Source organism: Pogona vitticeps, chromosome 5 (assembly GCF_051106095.1).
Source record: "Pogona vitticeps strain Pit_001003342236 chromosome 5, PviZW2.1, whole genome shotgun sequence".
NCBI classification, from domain to species: Eukaryota; Metazoa; Chordata; class Lepidosauria; order Squamata; family Agamidae; genus Pogona; species Pogona vitticeps.
In genome coordinates, this window is record NC_135787.1 from 101701118 (window position 1) to 101723439 (window position 22322).

Genomic DNA, 22322 nt, shown 5'->3' on the forward strand with positions numbered 1-22322 from the left:
CCATTCACAGGTTTGAGTATGGAAATATGGAAAAGTATTATGGTGCAAGTATAATATAATTTCAGAAGTATCTCTCTGTTACATTGAGTAAAATCCCTGAAATTGTATATGATTAGTGCAAAAATCACTAATCAAGGGTTTTCAGTCAGACCATTTTTAGTATATATATAAAAAATAAATATTAATTTGTGAATGAACTTGTGTTTTTATTTTCTTTGGATTTTGTTTTCCAGACAGCATTTATTCAGATTAAAGAAGCAGATACTTCTAAACAAATGTAGTCAATGTAAAAAAAACTGTTCTTATCAAGAATTACAAATGAAAAAGGATAAAACTGTATTAAATATTTCTCAAGTAAATTTGTAAACAAAATAGCTTGTATACACCGGTCCATTATGATTCTTCATTTTTCATAATTTCCCTATTTACAGAATATGCTATAGTCTTTCTAGTAATTTGATAGCATCAACATTCAGTGATATAACTTAAAAGTCTGGTGATCACCAAAAATATTATTTAAAGATCCCACTTATCTCAAAGTAGAGTATATGTATTTTTAAATGATTTCAGTATTAGACCTTGGATTTAGCATATCACACAAACCATTTAGAGTTTTAATTTGACTTTCCACTTCCTTTTAATAATTAAAATTTCAGAGTTCTGAAGATAAATTAATGTAATATAACTGTATACCTGCAATGTAAGAGTAGCTAATATTAATTATCATATTGGACCATGCATTGTGAATGATTGAATGCTTTTGGCTACAATCGAGGAATAATTTCAAAGAGAAGTTATGCTAGATGCTTGAAGGAAGTTATCCATACATCAGTTTTTGTATGTACTGTATAAATGTTGGTACTGAATAGTTTCAAATGAAGTAATCCTGATACTCTTCCTTTCTATACTAGCACGCGCCTAAATTAGTTCTCCATTTTGTGGTGGCCCTCTGAGAGCAATTCCTATTGAGAAGTGAACAAAGGCCATGACCTCAGGGTCAGAGTGTAATGCAGGAAGCATGACCTCCTCTTTGTTCAGATCAGCACTGTTTACTTTGCCTAAGTAAAGATCACCAATACATTAACTAAAGAGGATTAAAAGGGTCATATCCCCAGGGATATAGCTCAGACAAGTGGCAACTTTCCTTAGGCACCAAAATCATTTGACTATTTAAACTTTACACAAATACAAAGATCCCCTCTGCCCCGCCCTCCCCCCCCCTTTTTTTTTTTTTTTGCAAAAGAGAGAGAAACAGAGACAGAAATGTTGGAAACATTTAAAATATTTTAATTAAACTTTTGATTATTTCTTAAGAAAAATATTTTTTAAATGCTGTTTTCTACTTTTTAATTTTTTCAAAATTAAAAAAAGGAATAAATTATGAATATACCTAGTGGTAGTGCTGAATAGAAACAGTTGCATTGACATGAATCACTAACGAGCAGACATATGCATGTACCTCTCATTTATGTATTTATATATTTGTCTGAACATTTCCAAATGACATTTCATTTTATTTTATTTTTAAATCTGAGGTAGTGAACAAAATGCACACACTCACTCGCTCCTCTGTAAGTTCACATTGGTCTGAAGAGCAAAAGATGACTAATAGCTCCTCTGGAGAGGCTCAAACATTCAATAACACATCTGTAAGGCCAAGAAGAGATCTCTGGGTTCAGTTCACCACAATGTCCCTTAGCACAAAACTTGTTTCAAATGACTGGCAGGAGATGCCCTTTATAATTAAAAGAGATTTCCAGCATTTTTCCTTAAATTTGCTTCTCCACAACACCAGAATTTGAAGAAATTGTAAGATTTGACTCAACCACAGTCAAACTGCTGTGTCTCTCATAAAGACAGACTACAAAAGCACAAAGGACATTTACTCCCTAAGATCTTGTTGGCTAGAATCCTGTTGATATAGCTATTTGGGTGTAAATAGCGATGACATCATCCTGCAACATTAATCTTTACTTTGATTTAATGTGATTTAAAACTTCCCAATCCTATCCCAGGTTCCAAGGCTCTCTAGGGATCCTTTTTGACCTGGGGGAAGTGTTTAGAAACCTTAGGATGCCCCCCATAATATCTGAACATTGTCACTAGATCATCAGTGCTAGTCACAATCCTGTCATCAGCAATCCAGAAGCAATATTCAGATATCCTGTTTCCCCGAAAATAAGACCTAACCTTAAAATAAGCCCCAGTTAAGTGAAACCCTGCCCCTCCACCATTATGCAGCAACCAGATGACATGACTGTATTTGTATATACAGTATATAGATTGTTGTACATGAAAAAATTAAAACATCCCCTGAAAATAAGCTCTAATGTGTTGTGTTGTGTGTGTGTGTGTGTGTTAGAAAGTGCTAAATTAAATTAAAGATTAACATTATGGGCTGGTGACAATCCCCATTTACACCTGTGTAGTTATGCAAGAGGATTTCAGCCTGTTCACTACTGTGACCTTTTTTCCAATAAAGGGACTGATGTAACTGCACCCCTATAGTTCTCAAGATTTTAGCTGGTACTATTTTCTCCCCTGCAAATACACCAACACATCAAAGTGATGAGAATCTCTCATATGGAATTGCTTTACAATGGATAGGAAATAAGAGTTGGGGTTGGTACTGCAGTTGTCTATGCCAGTTAGACTTTAAATGATGCACCTGTCCATTTTTCAACTGGAGGAAGTACTGCAGCTTCACTGCCTGGTCATAATGGCATTAGTACTCACTATGTTTCCTTGACAATCAGGCAATAACAATGCATTTCACAGTTGAGAGTGAAGGTAATGTGATATAAAGCAGCCATTCTCCGGAGAGTGGTGATGGTGGTTCTTTAGTTCCTCCTCACTTTCTGCCATCAGAGTGGTATCATCTGCATATCGGAGTATATATGTCCATTTGTAGAAGCACATAATACAACCAGAACATGGCCGAAATCCTGTTTCTTAGCGTAATATTTTGCACTATAGTAGGCCCACTGAATTGCTGGAGATTTGGTGAGTCAATTCTTCCATACATTCCACTGATTTAAATGGGCTTACCCTAGTTGTAATCTACTTTGCTAAAGTAGATTACAACTAGAGTAGGGTCATTTGAATTAATGGAACTTACAGAGAAGTTGACCCACCAAATCCTCACTGGTTCAATGGGCCTACTCTAGTAAAACATATTGAATTAAGCAACAGAATTTCAGCCCACAATATCTTATAGTCCTACTATAAAGACTGTTACTATTCTCTGGCCTTTATACTTTACTCTAGCAGTTGTTATAGAGAGAACTATTCTAATGACTCATAGGATGGTTTTACACCATAATTTCTTTATGAAAGCAGGTTATCACTGTGCAATTGGGCACGTGAATACCTGACTGCAAAGGGAATGTTCATAGACAAAAAACACACACACTTGAGTATGACCTGAGTATGCCCCATTCAGAACCTCTGAACATAGGATGATTTCAACAGGATCCATGAGATTAAAACTTATCTTCCATAACACATACCCTACTTTTCAATTGCAAAGCTTCTTGTTCTCTCATTAAACTGATGAGGTTGCATCTATGTATTTGTTACAGATATGAAATCTCCTAGGAAGAAAAGCTGCATGGGGCAGAAAAATGGTGGGAAATTTTTATCTACCGTGTTTCCCCGAAAATAAGACAGGATCTTATATTAATTTTTGCTCCAAAAATGCATTAGGCCTTATTTTCAGGGGATGTTTTATTTTACAGTCATGTCATCTTCTGGTTGCTGCACAGTGGTGGAGGGCGGGGTTTCACTTAACTAGGGCTTATTTTGGGGGCAGGGCTTATATTATGAGCATCCTGAAAAATCCTACTAGGGCTTATTTTCAGGTTAGGTCTTATTTTTGAGGAAAAGGGTAAATTTTGCCTCTCCTCACCCCCTTCCCAAAGTATATGTGTTTCTGTGCAGTATGTGATTATCTCCTTATGTAAAAAAGGGGGAAAGAACAAAATCAACCTCAATTGGGAAAAATCAGCTTCAGGCTGATTCAGACCATACAAAATATTATAACGTGCAGTGTAGGACATGTACTCTATGTATTTCAGGAAAATCCTGCTACATTAAACAGAGAGGAAGAAAGAGAGACATGCCATTTCCTCACTTAAGCTGCAACATTTAATTCCAGGACATTATTCATCAATCTTTTGCTGTCATTTGCTCCCAGAAAAGCTTAGGCCTAGTTATTAGGCTTAGTATCAGTTATTACTGGGCATCCAGATACAATACTCTATTTTGTTGACATCAACAGGCAATTCTTCTCACCTTCACTCTCTAAATGGGGTATTAAGTAGTGTTATTACCATTACTTTGTGAACTGAGATAGCACAAGTGGAAAAAGCCCCTTGAGATAGTTCCATCTGTGCCACCATGAGCAATCAGCACTATCACTCCTACCACAATTAAATGTATTTGTTTTCATTTCTTTTGCTACCACTCTCCCAGTACAGGAACCTAAGGCTCACAAGTGGATTAAAATATATTAAAATAAAGAGAGAATAAAATACAATATTAAAAAAAAACAAGTTAACATCTAATAAAATAACTTACAATTTAAAGACCACTAATAATTTTAAAACAGGTATTAATTTTTTTAGAGCAAAAATAATTGGAAAAGTTTCTTCATCTAGTTACTATTTGGGAGACAACATGTTGCTTGGCAGTGTTATTTTACACCTGAATTAGTCTGCCCTCTAAAACTAAACATATAAAATAAAATAAACTCTTTCATGCAGAACAGTGCCACACCCCTTTGTGAGCCTTTTCCTTGTTTAAAAAAACATACATGCTATTTATTATCTTCATTGAAGGTAATGCATTTTTCTTCTCCAGGGTTACAATGTATACCTGCGCTGAATTTAATTTTTAAAAGTACTCCCACCACATATGGAAATAAGTACCTACATCCTGTCCACATCTCCAGCATACTTTGGAGTATTTAGAATCCATAATATTTGATTTCACAGATATCAAATACCATCTCTAAATCAGTTTGCATACTTTTATTTTATTCTGACATACATGGATTTTAAACATCTCTTTCTCCATGTATCATTTAATGTGTTAGTATTTATTTCCTTAACCAAATCTGTTTCCAACAATGTTTTAAGAGCTTCTTTGTAATTTTCTGCCCCTAACATCTTAGAAAACTTAGAATTAGCAGTTAATGACATGATGACAAGGGATATAAAATTTAAAAAGGGATTGTCAAAACAGAGTAAATTTGTAGAAATATGGCAAGTCGTTTTAAACTTTATTATTATTGAAAGGTGAATGCTGTCTACACAAACAAGAGATAACATTATTTTTGAAGGGTTATGGGGCATAATCAGAACTTTGAAGGACATATATCTTTACCAGTCCTGGTAATGGGTGCACGAATTTTACATATTTTTTTTAGTTGTTGTAAGATATGTGTCTTTTTTTCTTATACTGTTTGTATATAGTTGAAATATTATTTTAAAAAATATAGTCACACACTTCCTCTTAGCAAAGCTAACTCCCCTCCACCAAATGAATGTAAACTGAACAGTATATTAATTCAGATTTGATAGTGATCACCTGGGAAAGCTCAATAATTGTAACCTTGTGAAAAATTTAAGTTCTCAGTTTGACTGCTGAATCTAATTTAGGGCAGAAACAGACATTACAGATAGGCTCTGATTAAGAAAGAGAGTTCTTTAACTGTTGAAAATAACCAAGTGCACAGCAAATTGGTTTGCTTTCTTGGTGATCTGTCTTCAGGGCTTAACATCAGGATTTTGAGACTGCCTGGTTCTAATAAGGGCAGGGCAATCCAAATCCAGAGATATGCCTTGGGTTTGGAATGGGCAGAATCCTCTTGTGCCAGCACAACAGCTCATCTGCTGGCACAATCCCCTTATGCTAGCTGGTCTCAGATTTCTTTGGACAACTGCTGTGCTAGGTGACATTAGCTGCCAATAGATCCAAAAAGAAGAAGAAGAAGAAGAAGAAGAAGAAGAAGAAGAAGAAGAAGAAGAAGAAGAAGAAGAAGAAGAAGAAGAAGAAGAAGAAGAAGAAGAAGAAGAAGAAAAAGAAAGAAAAAAAGGGGGGGACGCAGAGAAAGAGGAAATGAGGTATACCAGATTCTTCTCAGCCAAGACCCGCAGCCATTGTGAGGGCAGAAAATTAGGCAAGGTCAATGTAGTCCTAAGAAATTTCCAACATCCTTGGCCTGTGGAGGGTTTGGATTCAACATAGTGTCGCCTCCTTAACAGCCTTCAGCCATCTTGTCTAGTTAGGGCTGCAGCCTAAACATTCTTTCAGTTTTAATCATGGGCTACCTGTAATGTCTGTTTCTCCTGTTTTATTGCTATTGTCATAACTAGGGAATATTAGAAATGTAAATCAGGATGACTGGCATTATATCAAGGCATTCTCTGCAAATTAATAGCTAAACTTCTGTAATAAAGATGGATATAATGTACAGTAGATGTTTTGACTTCCAGCCAGTTAATATGCATTACAGGATATTTTAATTTCAAATGGCTTCTAGCCATGGTTCAGTTGAAAATAAATCCCACTGATCTGAATGGGATTTATTTTCACATTATGTTTGGTCCTACTTTATTTGGAGGAAGTAAAGTGATTTTACTGGCCGGTCAGTCCAGATAGGTCATTTTAAATAATTGGCCATTCATATTTGTTGCTAAATAACGCACCAGCTAGGGTTTAATGGTGTATTTCCACTGCATCCTACTACCTTGAACAGAATTGGCCAAGCTAATCTAAACAAAACATCCCAAACCTCACCCATCTTCAGGGAAACTTTCTGGAGCATGTTCTGTAATCATCACAGTTCTCAATAAGGCAACTTAATATTTTATTTGAGTTTTCAAAGGAAGATGCACCTTTTAAAAACTTGAATCATGGTTTATTCAGCCAGTTCTTCTTCATACCAATTACAAGTCATTGTTCTTCACTGAGCACTTTAAACACAGCCTGTCACCAGACAGCACATTATTTTGCTTGCATTTTATAATCAACTCCACAGATTAAATCCTGCTTTGTGTTATGTGCCCTCAAGTCACAACCAACTTATAGTGATCTTAACAGGACTGTCAGAGCATTTAAGGATATTTACAGATTGCTTTTATCAGTTCCAGGGTCCCGTAACCACCAGTACGTTTCATGGCAGACAGGGTATTTGAGCAGGGATCCAAATCCAGATCTCCTGAGTCCTAGTCTCTATCCACTACACCACGTTGGGTATTCAAGTTAAATCCTACATTTTATTAAAAACCCAAACAGTGCCTTAAAAATATTGATAGGATTGACTTTGTATCCACTAGTACAGGATAACAAAAGTGCAACACTTGTAAATAAATGTGTAGGGCAAAATTCTGTACACACTGAATAAAGTTAAGAGGCAGATGGGCTCTGCTGTATCTCTGTCAAATGGTCAGCATGCTTCTCTTTCTCAATCAGCCTGGCTTCACAGTATGAAACAATGCATGTTCTAATTCTCATTTAAACCTCTAAAATGGTAAAACAATTTACAGTATTTTATAATTTATATTTTGCAGCCTCATTATATATCTCACACATTTTCAGAAAAGTACTATCTAATGAAATGTAATATTGATGAAAACTGTTGCTATTATACTGTATGTTAATTTGGTACAATTAATAATTCAGATTATTTTAGCAAAATAATATTTCAGTAGCAAACCACAATTAAATTTCACAATTAAACTTTTTTAAAAAATGAAATGTTACTAATATTGTTATTTAGCATAACAAAGGAAAGCCACAGTTCTTATGTTTTTACAATTGTATTTTCATACTTTAAAAATTAGTTATATTATGATGCTTATATTCATTGATTATTATTCATGTGTTAACTAATGACTTACTTACCATGGGAAAAAGCGTTCATACCAAATCTACTTTTTCATTTGAAAAAAAATCATAAAGATCAACCTTTGATGAAAAATAAAAATATTATGAGTATTGTTCCAATGTACAATGGAAGTTTGGATTCTGAGTGCATTGACATTAACGTTATAGGAATTTAGACTCACTATGTTAATATCCTTTTTATCTCTCATTCAGTTTCTTCAGTTTGGGGGGAGGGAAATCCAGTAGTACAGAAAACTAGCACTTCCTCAAATATTGCTCTTTAAAGGGGAAAATCAATTCATTTATCTATTCACTTAAATACTGAAAGGGATTGCAGAATCAGAGACCTTATTTCTGACTACAGTATTTCAAAAACAACTCCCTTACAGAAAACAGCAATCACGTATCTGTTCATTTATCTGCTTGCCATTTATCATCTTGAAGTATAAATGATGTTTAAAAATCTCAGCATATTTAGATTTTATAATGTCCTAGACATGCAATAAGTAATCATTCACTCCAAATTATTTTATTAAACTTTCTGGTTTCAACAAAACACTAAAAAAGACAAGACCAGAAAAGACAAAAATGTACTGTATAACAAAACTCTTTGATAGCCTAGACTAGTATCATAAACTCCACTGCAAACAAAGCTCTAAGATCCTGTTCCTTGGCTAAAGATGCTCTAAATAAGAAAGTGCAAAACCTCAATTTCTTCATAACAAAGGAAGGGAGGAAATGGGGCACAGCTGCTTCTTACAGTGATGCCTCTGCAGAAGTGCCACTGACTGCTGTCGACTGAATCATATGCCTAATACATTGCATACGCTTCTACCATTCACCAAGTAGCATACATTTGTGAGAGTATACTGATAATAAGACTTCAAAGAAGCATATTTATCCAGAGGGTGGGGTTGTCTTGCATGGAGACAATAAAAAGAATTTCACATAAAGGCCTTTGCCTTGAATAGATCTTTGCAGGCTATAATTTGCATCTTTAGGTCCCCTTCGTCTAATAATATTTGGTCTCTGATTTTGAAATTGCACAAGGATTGAAACACCTGCAGATTACAAGTGTTATTCTAACTCAGTCTAGAGAGACTGTCCTAACAGAAATACAGGAAGTAAGTTAATTGAGGTTACCTAGGAAAACAGCAAAACTTATATAGCTGTCAAGGCTAACTTATGATCAGCTTAGTTCCTGATTAACAGTTCCCAACACTTAGTTACTTTGTAAGTCAGCTACACATAATAAAGAGCCTGAAATCCTACGCTTTACCAATATTGTATTAATTTTGCGTACATTGCCTCCGCCTACCCAACCAAAATTTTATTAATAAGGAAATATTTTCCCCTTTCACTATGAGATTTTTACCCTTGAGACAGTCAATGAGAGAAAAAGAATTTAAATAGACCAGAAGTTGCCAAGAGCTTGGGGGGGGGGGGAAGCAGTGTGTAATGGTGGGAATCTATATTTTCTGGTCTAAGCCATCAGAGATTTTATAGAATTCCAGTCATTCCTGTGTTCTGTTCTCTAACAGATTACTTCAAGGAACTGGCCCTCACATCTTGTGAAGTAAGCAAACTGCACATTTTCACACAGTCTTTATACCAAATGTAAGGAAAAAGGAAGATACTTCCAGCACACCGTTGGTCCAGTGTTTCCACCAAAGGGCATGGAGAAACATAGGAAACATATTTTGGAAAGTAGTGCAGATGGTTTTAAGTCACGCAGCACAAGTACGTCATGACTGAAATGGGTGGAACTTAAAGCAAAAGAAAACCAACATTATTCTTGTTTGTTTGTTTGTTGGATTTATACCCTGCACCATCTGGCAACCAGGCCACTCTGGGTGGCATATATACTCTTCCAATTGTATACCCAGGTAGCTTGCAAAATTGCAGATATTCCATTTATAGCAAAACAGTAAAAAAAAAAAAGCATATCAGTCATTATGGCAAATCATTTATAAAAAACATTTTAGATGTTCTTACCAAATTAAGCCTGCCAAATGAATTAACATCATTTTCTTCCCATTTACAAAATGACATCCAATGTACATGAATTGTTCAGAAGGATTAAATAATACTCATTTTGACATAAGTGTATCTTCTTAATTCATGATGACCTCTTATATACAGTATACTTCATCAAAACAAAAGAAAAATAAAAAGTAAGGAAGACAAAAATGTTGTTGCACTTTGAAGATTGCTATATTTTAATGTGAACTTTTGTGGGCAAGTCCATTTCCTCAACGTACATGAAATAACAAGAGAAAATAAATTAAACCTGTAATCCTAAAACATTTACAAGGCAAGAAGCTCTACACAACCCAGTAGACTTACACATATGCACTGCAAGTCACCAGTGAGTTAATTTTGGATCATACTATGAGGCACTGTTGCTAATGTAGTCAGTCATTATTGAGACACTTGAAGTACATTATCTGGTAAAAATCCATTAAATCTATTTCTTATCTACAAAGAATGTTCTTCCTGACAAAAATATGTAAGACAATATGTACTTCCATGAAAATGCTGACCTCTTTTGCAAATGCATTTGGAAGTAAACCCCACTAAAATCAATGTGGCTTCCTTCAGAGTAAACATCTTTGGTAGAGGCTATGTGGGCATTCCCTAAACCATTTCTTTCACAAATTCAGATTATCTGTCTTGTTTTGAATAGGGATTTGGGAGACAGGATAAAACAAAGGTTCACAAATGCTGAGTATGGGAAAAAGGAGATCCCATGCTGATAAATGAGCATGAGGGGGCAAATGTCTTACAAAGGTAAGAAGATGCCGTGATATTTATTAAGTCTCACAGTTGTTCGAATTGATCTCAATATCAGGATATTCAGTATGTGTTTTTTTTTCCCTCAGATCACAACAAAAACGGTTATACTATAGCTCCCTGGAATACTGTACCGATTGTACTAGAACAAGCATTACCCCCCCACACACACCGACAAACATGCAAATATGCTGCTTTTCTCCCCCACCCCAACGCACACACCCGTTTTCTTTGACAGCATTTAGCTCCGCCTCAGTCTGGCCCTTCCTCCAACCTCTGCAAGCCTTAAAAAAAAAAACACACAAACCTCTAACCTGGCACCGGTCCATGCATTCAAAAGTAAACACAATTTGCTTGGCGTTTCCCGACTCCCTCCCCCGCCCCGCGACCGTTCCTCCTCGCCTCAGCCTTCCAGCCCCTTTCCCTCACTGTAACTTGCAGCATTGTCTGCCTTCCAGCTCCCTTTCACCTTGAAATGACATCAGAGTTCCACTTTAATCTAATGTGGCAATGCTCACAAAACGATGGGTTTGCAAAGATGCTTTTTGGTTTCGCACAGTAAGGCTGCGGACTTCGGGAAGCATCCCGGGTCGGGTCGAGGTGGGGGGGGGGGGAGAGTCTTGGATGGAAAGAAACGGCAACGAGGCTCGTCCAACCCAGCGAGAGGCAGCTTCCTTCTCCATTGCGAAATTAATAGGCTGGCACTGGCAGAAGGAACCAGGCAGTTTTCAAATCCTGCAGCTGCCCCGGGGTGTGTGCGTGTGGAGAGAGCGAGAGAGAGAGAAAGCGTCGGTTTTTAAACGACTGTATTTTTCCACCTCTTTTCTTTCGCAGGCTGGAGGCTTAAAAAAGCTGAAGAACTCTGCTCGTGCACGCAGCACCCCACCACACCTCTCTCTTTGTTACTCTTATGCCAGCCACCCCTTCCCCTCCCTTCCCCTCCCCAATTTTCCCATCCTTTCCATTTCCAAGAGTCTTGAAAATGATTTTCCAGACACGACTTGGCTATTCATTCTTTTTCAATGGGCTCTTTGCTTAAAGACACATAGCAAGAACTCGAGGCGGGGGAGGAAGAACCCACATCTCTACTTCCAAACACCTTTGACGAGCCCTTCACATGTCAGAATGAGGGAAGGAAGGAAGAAACGGGGTATAGCATTACCCCTCAGTCCTCACCCAACCCCACACACCGGTCGTTTTAACCTGTGAGCAATCATCTTAATTATCCCATTGCACCAGATACGTTCCGACACTGGCGAATTGCTGCTTGCTATTAAGGTCTCCGAGCATAGACTAAACAACGGCCATGTTGTCAGCATGCCCCCCCCACCTCCTCCACGGTCTTCTCTTATCGCCGAGTGAGAATCTGGCGAGCTGCCAAGCCTTCTGTCGCAAGGCTGGTGTCAGTCAAGGGCACAGGAGCGAGCGAGCACAGACACAGACACAGACACACACACACACACACACACACACACACTCCTCCTGTGCCCACAAGCACGGATCCTTCGGCGCGGAGCTGGAGGAGGCGTCTTCTCACAGTTCCCAATCCATTCGCACACTTTTTTTTAATTGTGCATGTTTGTGTGTGTGTATGTTCTCTTAATTGCAGTGCCGTTGGCGTCATCACGATCAGGCAAGCCGGCTTTGACCAATAATCAAGACAATGACGACAGAAACGCTATTTTCTCCTTTATAAAACACAGACGTTGGGGGAAATGGTCTAGTCAGAATAGGCATAAGCCTGGTTAGAGCATCAAACAAAAACCCTGTATTTATTTAGATAGTCCCTTCAGCCATGAACACAGGAGGAACTTGGGTGTTTGCGTGCACATGAAAGTGTACACCACTGGATCTCTCTCTCTCTCTCTCTCTCTCTCTCTCTCTCTCTCACACACACACACACACACACACACACACACACACACACACACACACACACACACACACACAGAGAGAGAGAGAGAGAGAGAGAGAGAGAGAGAGAGAGAGAGAGAGAGAGAGATGCCGTGGCCCCGAGGCTGCTTTTTCTGCAGGACCAACATAGCCTCGCCTGGAAACGCCACAGGACTGCCTGGAGGCTCATTAATAATTGCGGACGGCCTTCCATTTCCATATGTAAATGGTGAAGCAGTGTATGATTAATTAAGAGCCAGAAAGCCCCCCTCCCCCTGCACCAGAGGAAAGGAGTGGGAGCGAGAAGGCCCGGGTAATCCAAAATTTCCACAAAGCTATATAACTCTGTCTTCTGGGAATAAAAATGTGGAAAGAGAAAATATATTCTCTTTCATGTTCAGTATGTTTCTCTGTGTCTATACATGTAACACACACATGTGCTCACTGAGAACATCAGTACTTGCCTTCCTAATATTAAGATGAGGTCCACTCAAACCAGGATTCTTTTTCTAACATGGCCCAACCAGATATTTACCAAGTAGGTCAGTGAAGTTGCACCCTGTGCCTGTCATTTACCCTCTTCCTCTAGCATTGAGATATATCGCATATCTGTACATGGAGATTCCACTTAGCAATCATGGCTAGTAATGAATGTGATGAATGCATGAGAACATTTTGTAATAGCAAACAGTGCAGAAGTAGAGAGCAGGTAAGAAACTGGGAAATTTGTTAGAAGGAGCAAATGAGAATTTTAATACTATATGTTACTGTGACTATGTATTTGTTTCCTTGAAATTAATTACACTGATAAGAGTCATTTTATTCTTTGACTATGAATTGCAATTCAGTTATCATTCACAGATATTTCTCCATGTTTTCTCACAAATGCTCTCTCACATAATATAAACTCTGTTGTTGACCTGTTCATCTCAGGTAAATTTTGTGTCTCCCTTTGTTGCCTTCCTGTTCTCATTAGCTTCTCATTAGCTAAATGTATACTATAAACTCTTTGAGATAAGGATTTTTTGCTTAAACTGCAGTGCAAACTAGTACAAAGTCATGTGAAAAACAAGTAATCAAGGTCTAATTCTCTGTGTATATATATTGCACCCAATTCCTCTGTGCTTGAGTATTCTGTATTTCAGGATTTAGTAATCAGTACACCCACCCAACTCCCATGAACTGCAGTTAGCATAGCTAATAGTCAAAGATTATAGGAATTGTATCTTAAAAACAGGAGAGCTACATACTTCATAGTGGCAGCTGAATGTGTGGTCCGAATCTACTAAAAAGCACCATGCGAGGTGGTATTAGGAAATACTGAATCTCAATATGTAATAATATATCTGGGATGAGGTGGCTCACTCATGCATCCAAGTCATCTCCAGATGCTGCACTCATAAAAGATGAACAGGCATGCATGAATTCAGCCAAGTATAAAGAAATGCTGCAAGACTTGCTCTTCAAGCAAGTTTGTTTTAGTATTTTTCATTTACTGAATTATTCTAACATGAAGGTAAAATGGAAGATAGCAAAGTCTGAGATTTGATGGATGTCTAATTTCAGAAACAGTATAAACTGAAGAAAAAGTTTTTCTTTCCTTCCTTTTTTCTTTTTCTTTCAGCAGTGCACTCAAAGCAATTTTCATCATGCATGATGGATTAACCCAGGAATAAACTGAGCAATTTCTCCCCAAACTTGGAAATAGATCTGCTTATTGCCAGTCTAAACTGAACTACCCCTGCTGCCACTCCACCGCACACAAAAGGCGAGGATCGTGAAGGCTTCCAGGACTGCACAAACTTTCATGCAAACAGCAGCTTTGCAACTGAAGATATGTTTTTCCAGAAGGAATTAGATGAATGATTCCAATCACAGACGGAACACTCAGTGATCTTCAGTGGAAAAACTGGGGTGTGTGGGAAGGGTAACTGTCACTTACCTAAAACTGTGTTCCCTCTTGTGGCGGCTACAATTCTCTCTCGTTCTCTTGAACACACACACGTACATGTTACTATTTACTATCGTTTAGTCGTGTCCAACTCTTCATGACCCCATGGACCAGAGCATGCCAGGTCCTCCTATCTTCCACTGCCTCCCAGAGTTGGGTCAAATTCATGTTGGTTGATTTGATGACACTGTCCAACCATCTCATCCTCTGGGTTGATTTCCTTCAGAACGGATAGCTTTGTTCTCCTTGCAGTCCAGGGGACTCTCAAAATCCTCCAGCACCACAATTCAAAAGCATCAATTCGTCAGCAGTCAGCTTTCTTTATGGTCCAGCTCTCACTTCCATACATCACTACAGGGAAAACCATAGCTTTTACTATGCGGACTTTTGTTGGCAAGGTGATGTCTCTGCTTTTTAAGATGCTGTCAAGGTTTGTCATCGATTTCCTCCCAAGAAGCAGGTGTCTTTTAATTTTGTGGCTGCTGTCACCATCTGCAGTGATCATGGAGCCCGAGAAAGTAAAATCTGTCACTGCCTTCATATCTTCCCCTTCTATTTCCCAGGAGGTGAAGGGACCAGCGGCCATGATCTTAGTTTTTTTGATGTTGAGCTTCAGACCGTTTTTTGCACTCTCCTCTTTCACCCTCATTACTATTTACTATAGCTATAGACAAATGGTCTCGCAAAATTCTGCACACCATTTGTGGGCAAAGAAGTTAGGGGAAAAAATTCATGACATTTTCTGAGGGAAGAAATTCTCCAGTGATTTCTCAAACTTGCAGCTAATATTATCAGTGGTTAGAACAGAATTTTGTTCTCCCCCCCCCAAGATGTTTGGGGTTTGGGAGTTTGTTTTTTTGCACTGCAGCTACAAGTAGCAACAAAGGCAACTGTGTTGGCAACCTGGCCACCATTTTGCTTCTTCCACAGTGTTCTCTGTCTTGCGTCATCCTAAGGCAGGGTAGTGGTGGTGACAAGAAGACAGCAACCAAAAATAGTAGAACATTTTGGGATAAGATCCTCCTTAAATTATCATCTCTTTCCAGAGCAGAAATAAAAATCTCATAATATTAGGAAGAATGTCTTCTATGCAGTTTTGGCTCAGTATTATTTCTTAGTCTTTGGGTTTCAGTTCCTTCCCCCAGGGCCTTTCCAATGTTCCATTTTGGAGGGTCATTATAGATTAATGAATCACTGTAAATACAACATCCAGAGTCCTACTGTTTAACATATGGGAGTTGTGTGACTTGGCACATCAGAAGGAAGGCAAGCAGTGCCTCCTTAATTAGTGATAATCCTGAACCTTAACAATAACAATTTTCTCAAAAATTTCTCCTTCCTAGGAATTTGTTTTGAAATGAAAAGCAACAAAGACTCCTATTACACCTTTCAGACTAACACATTTTATTTGACATTAATTTCCATGGACAGTCACCCACTTCTGTGAAAATGTATGCCAAAGAGAGGCTGACATCCCCCCCCCCAAAAAATAAATTTAGTTTCTGTCAAATTGAATGACAATTTCAATTGTTAAAATTCTCATGGGAGAAAACTTTGGTGTGGCTATACTACTCACAGATCTCCACATGATATATATCATATCCATCTGACACCTATGAGAACCATCACTTTCACTGTTTATGTCATGTGGCTTTGTGATATACATACCCAACCTTGGATTCTCTGGAAAAGATGCTATGCTACTTCTATGGTGAACTCTCCCTAGATCTTGGTCACTCTTGCTTCTTCCCCTTGTATTATATATAGCTTTTCTTAGCTGCTTTATTGTTATTACTGCACAATAGTACTACTCAGAGATAAACAGAACCACTAGTATCTATGACTAGTTCAGAAAGCAGTCCATTGAAACTGAAATCCAGTTCATCTCATTGGATAGAACCTGAGAGCATCTTTAAGTCAAAGTCCCCTCTTTTAATTGCTCTGTCATGATTACAAGTCTCAGTTATATTAAATAAAGCTAAGATCCAGATATATGTTTATGTGCTTTTGTATCTTGAGGAGTGTTCACATTAAGCTGGACCCAAAGCAGGAAATAGGTAGGCAAAAGGAGGAAATGGGCGAATGCATGCAAGGAAGAATTGTTTTCTGATTTATGCTTGAGAGACCATATAACAACAGTCTGTACTGGATTCCAATATGCTCCCAAGGTCAATTCATATTCCTGGTTTTGATCAAAAGCTCTGAATGGCTTGGAGTCAGAATACTGTTATCTTAAAGAGTGCCTACCTCAGTATGTATTTGCCGAAAGTGTCAGAACCTAACTAGAGGCCCTGTTGTATGTCCCACCACTTTAAGGGGCTAAGTTGGTGGTTTCATGAGACAGGACTTTCCCAGCAGCAGCACCCCAGCTATGGAGCTCTCTTCCAAAGGAAATTAGACTCAACCCATCTCTGTTGAGCTTTCCATAGGCAGCTAACACTGCATTCTTTTGAAAAGCCTTTGGTATTTAGGATTATTTTTTAAAATGTAGTTTGGAAAATGTTTTGAATCTGTTTTTAATCTATCGTTGATTGTTTTGATATTTCTGTAAATCACTTGCAGAGCCCTACCTGGCACAAGTGCTGTAAACAACTGCTATAATTAGACAGTAAATGTGTGCTGTTTTGGAAATTCCACTTGCCAGATCCACATCTAAATTGTGCTCATTGGAAGAAAGGTTGGGCTGGAAGGCTTCATGGCCCAAGATAGGCCAAACTCCAGCCTAGTTTGCTGTTAGAAAAAGAAGTTGCCAGCAAGCATGAGGGAGAGTGTGAAGCCATAAAAGTCCTCCAGCCCAGCGTTCTTCCAGGTGAGCACAATTGGGTCTGTGCAAGTGGATCTCCCAAAATGGAGAACTCTGGGAATGAGTCCAGATAAACAAAAAATTCACAAGAGAGAGAGTGAGAGAGAGAGGAATGTGCATTCCAAAACATTAATTTAGTCTTAGGTTCAGTACACAACAAGAATTATCATGAACATGCACCAAAGACTAAGGCAAAGGGAGTTTTTGAGGAGGCGAGATAGCATAATGAAAGTATTAGGGGGGATAGCAATAGAGAGATGACTGAGTTTTTTTAAGGGAGCAGGAGACCTTCAATCAGTTAAAATTAATCAGGTTAGAAGAATGAAGATTATGGGCAGAGAACTTTTAAGGATACAAGGTGGGTGAGTTAAAATCAGATACTTTTTACTATATGATTCTGGTTCTTTAAAGTGATGTAAACGGGTTAAAGCTTCACATTCTTCTGACTTTGGCTGACAGTTCTTCAACACTGTACATACTTTGCTAAATTACCACATATTCCAGGTAGTGATGAAGAATAGATATTTTTCACTTAGTCTATTCCTTAGGTGTATATGAAAGCAAAAGGTGGATTTAATCACACTTAAAAGTCACAAATTACTTAAAATTACTCTACTCCCCCACTTCTTCTTCTAAGTGGATGCAAGTGATCTGATGTGTGACTCACATGCTTTTATCGACCTCTTGAGTGTTTTTCAACTACCCTTTTGCAACAGCTGTTGTACAGCCTGATCCTACTCGTGATTACTTAGAAGTATGTCCCACTGCGCTCATTGTGGCTTACTGCCTAGTGACTATGCATGGAATTCCTGTCTCAAGTTCTGGCAGCTCCTGATCTGAGGGGAAAGGGCAGAAACAGTGGCTGGGTAGCACCTTCTTTCTTCTATTCACAAGCTATCTCATGCTCTGAGGGTCTTTAGAAACAGTAGAATTTGAACTTTATTAAATACCATTCATTTTGCTTAATTATGTTATTCACTATCATGGGAATAAACAAATCCTTAAGAAGAGGCCTACTGGATTGTTGCATGGCACCCCAAAGGCAGCCCTGTGGTGACACAAGGAGAAACGGCTGAAGGTCCACCAAAAGGTGATAGCCAGATCTGATCACCAGGCATAAATCGACCAAAGAGCTCTCCTGTATAAGTTCAACAGAAATGAACTGGAGAAATGCAAGAGCAAAATGGTCCTTGTTGAGCCTTTGGACAGATCCCATTCGTTGTAATGGGACACACACCAGATTAATTTGCAACGGACTGTGTCCCTCTGCCTAGTCACTCATATGTACATAACATGCCCCATGACTAAATGTCTACGATGGCTTGCATTAGTGGCATATCACAGAAGCCATTTAGGTTGGACACAAGATTTTCATAACAAAGAATGCGTTATTTATTATTGCATTTCACAGTTATTGTAGCAGCAAAATTTATAGTGACAATATTATTGCAATTTTCAACTACTAATGGAACTATTATTTTCATTTATGTTTAGTCTAAATAATACTACTGCAGCTGTTATCTCCTAAAATATTACTACAGAAAATAAATATAATAAAACAATGGTTGTAAATGTATAAATGTTCTCAAAAAAAGCTTCCTTTGTGTTAGTGTCATGTTGAGACTCAGTTTTTTTGACAGAGCTGAGAACCATGGGGTTAAATAATGCCTCATTCTCTCCCCTGGCTTCTACAATTATCCCTTCTACTATGGACTTTTTCTTAACCATACAAAATCTTTTTTCTCATTGTCTTTCAAGTGGAAAATACCCACAATCATCTAGCTATTTGCCAGTGGAGCAACCAAACTTCCAATCCTTTCCCCAGTACTAACTCCACCTCCCACTTGCTATGGGCATCCTGGCACACAGAGGTTCAATGCCTTTCATTTTTTATTATTTATTTTATTTATTTAAAATATTTTTATCCCACTTTTCTCCTTTAAAAAGAACCCAAGGCAGCTTACATCATTAAAAATACAATGTTTAAAAGCTAAAAACAGTAGGTATACAAATATTTGTTAAAAATTAATCAAGCATTGCATTAAAAAGTGTAATAAAATCAATCCTAAAATGCATTTAAAACAACAGAGCACAACAATCCATTTCAAAACCACTCTCAGACCACCTCTTATTAAGGGAAAACCTGCCTGAAGAGAAAGGTCTTGACCTGCTTACGTCTTACACCACTGAAGTACAGTTTAGGAATGCCACCACTGGATAGTGACAAAGAAGGTCAGACGAAGACTTGAGAGGTCCTAATTAAGACCCCAATGAGCCATAGAATTTTATGTGCGACCTTGGACTATTAGCCTAAGATACCTCACAAAGATGTTAAAAGGATAAAATGGCAGAAGACCTATGAATGGTACTGGAAGGAAGGAGGGTTGCCAGCTCCCAAAGCACGGTTGGCACCAGCAGCAATGAGTTAAATCCTTGTCAGGGGCGTTATTTCCTTTGGAAGGCTGCTCCAGCAATCCCTAATCTAACACATGAACTCTCATCTCCCAGGTACATCATCAGCAGGAATCTAGAGTGTACTCTATGAGCATCAATTCAACAAATGCAGAGTCAGAGATGCTGCATTAAAATAACAGATTTTACATTGGAATCCTCTTCCCCTAATAATCTCAGTTTTCCTTAATAATCTCAAGCAAACATCACTTTTGAAGCTGGCAACAGTGAAGGAGTACATTGGGGAAAACCTCTGCATATTACCAGAAGAACCAAGTTTTGTTTTGTTTTAATATTTCAGGGAAGCCAGTGGATTCCTTCTTGTGCAAGGACTCACAGAAAGCTAGAGTAGACATTGCCTCCTAAGTACTCCCATTCCTTGAATCAAATGGAAGAAAGATGCTGGATTGGAAGTAGAGCATTAGCATGTGCATTGCCTGCTCTCGGGGCCTGATCTAAAATTTTAGGGCCTTACTTTCCCAGAATCTCAATGGGAAGCAACTCAGTCACAGGATGGTGAGCCACAGACAGAAAGACCATCCTGTTTCCCATTGGGCCCATTACCAGCCTCTCTCCATTCTTAAATTTGTATCACACACATCCCCAAAGCATGTTTTTTCCAGTCCCCCCCATCTTCCTCCTCCTGTAGGGAAAAGTGACTGGGCATTGCCAAAACTGCCTTTTCCATTAGGCAAAGTGAGGTGGCTGTGTCCTATTGCAGGTCCTAATGGACAAGAGAGTGGGGATGTGCAGGAACTGCATGTGTACCACTTAACCACTCCTGTGTCCCTGCAGGTAGCCTACTGGCCTCAAGTGCAGCACACTGCACCACAGGTTAGGCAGAAAAAGGCATGAGGCCTCTGTTAAAAATCATCACGTTTTACTATGTTCTGACCCTCTGGTTCACACACTACCATAATGTGAGGTCTCAGATCCCACTGCCTGAAAAACCAGGAAACCAAGCAACCTTAATTTGTTCTCCATCCCATGTTAGCATCTAAACCAATGTCTACCACATCTTGGAAACATTACTGTCTCGGACGACAACTTTCAGAATCCCTATATAGCATGGGCTCTGGAATACTGGGTGACCCAGTCCAAAAAGTGCCTTTTCCATGTGAAACATGCTGATTACCTTTTCTACTTCAGGTATCAACATTTTAAAATATGCCAACCACCATCTCTTCATTTGGGTGCTCTAATCTGGGAGCAGCACCTGATCGTGACAAAGGCCTAGCAAAACATCCTTTCTTATTCTAGGCTGACAGACATCCCCATAACTGCTTGCCACCCTTTCTTATTCATGGCTGCCAAAAATAAACTGGGCACAGGGCAGGGAGATATCTGGGAGAGCATTACTTTCCTAAACAAAACACTGTACAGTATTCTAGCAAAGTAAGAAGATATTGTCCTGTATGAAGGAACTATGCATTTTAGATCTGATATAGGAAAATTCACTTTTTTGAATTATATCTCAGAGGGCCTGAGGCATATTGTCCAAAACAAGTAAAACTCCCAAGCTCCAGTTATAGGGTTAGGGATATCACTGTAAGCTATTCTGACTTCTTAAATACCTTTTCCTTTTTTGTTTTTGTTTGTTTGTTTGTTTGTTTAACAAACTTTGTACTGTGTTTTATGAATGCTGGTAAGGGAGGTGGTAGCTTTTAATTTCAGAAAACAGAGCAGGTAAGATTCCGTCCTGTACAGGAAGCTGACCACTCTGTTCTAGGAAGATGGAGAGAGAATACAGTTACTTTTTACCTCCCTATTCTTTATGTGAGCGCCCATCACTTGTCCCAGCTCCCGCCAACCTAGCGGTTTGAAAGCATGCAAAGAAATGTGAGTACATTAATAGGGACCACCTCGGTGGGAAGGTAACGGGGTTCTGTGTCTAAGTCGCACTGGCCATGTGACCACGGAAGATTGTCTTCAGACAAAACGCTGGCTCTGTGGCTTGGAAACGGGGATGAGCACCGCCCCCTAGAGTCGAACACGACTGGACAAAAATTGTCAAGGGGAACCTTTACCTTTACCTTTATTCTTTATGTATGTTATGTGAGCCAATTTAAATTAGTTACTGATATATTTTATCTTTGTCTTTTAAAATGCAAATCATATTTGCATGTTTTGTAAACTGACCTGGGAGCTCCGTGTCCTGAATGTACATGATAATTAATAAATTAACTAATTAGTACAAATTTGGAGGTACTTCTCATTCTTATGTATTACTCCATTTCTTTACAGAAGAGGCAGGGCCACAGACAGGATGGGATAATGCTGGTGAATAGAAGGGCAGGATGGCTATGAGGACAGACTGTTAACTCTAAGCACTCTTTTCAACTTAGCATCATGGATCTTTTCGAACATGCATTCATTGTGCAGATTCAAAAAGGTATGACTTAATTCTTTACAAAAAGGTGACTGCATCATCTCTCTCTGCTAGAAACCATTTGTTTCCATGGGAACAATTGCTTCCAGCAACAGGTTTGTCAGCCTGTATCATCACTTAATTTGCATACGTGAGATTTTCTGGAACATCCT

General features: G+C 38.5%; 1 long non-coding RNA gene across 2 annotated transcripts in view; it reads left to right on the plus strand.

The window, feature by feature from the left end:
- Window positions 1-22322, plus strand: part of LOC110074998 (uncharacterized) — a 40161-nt gene that overhangs the window by 12767 nt on the left and 5072 nt on the right. Inside the window, exons 4-7 of one of the 2 annotated variants that reach the window (XR_013545607.1) lie at window positions 9432-9630; window positions 10577-10680; window positions 14201-14503; window positions 22026-22173. This is a non-coding gene — a long non-coding RNA (uncharacterized LOC110074998). Of the gene's footprint in view, window positions 1-9431; window positions 9631-10576; window positions 10681-14200; window positions 14926-22025; window positions 22174-22322 lie in introns of both variants that reach the window. The other variant, XR_013545606.1, reaches the window with a different exon arrangement.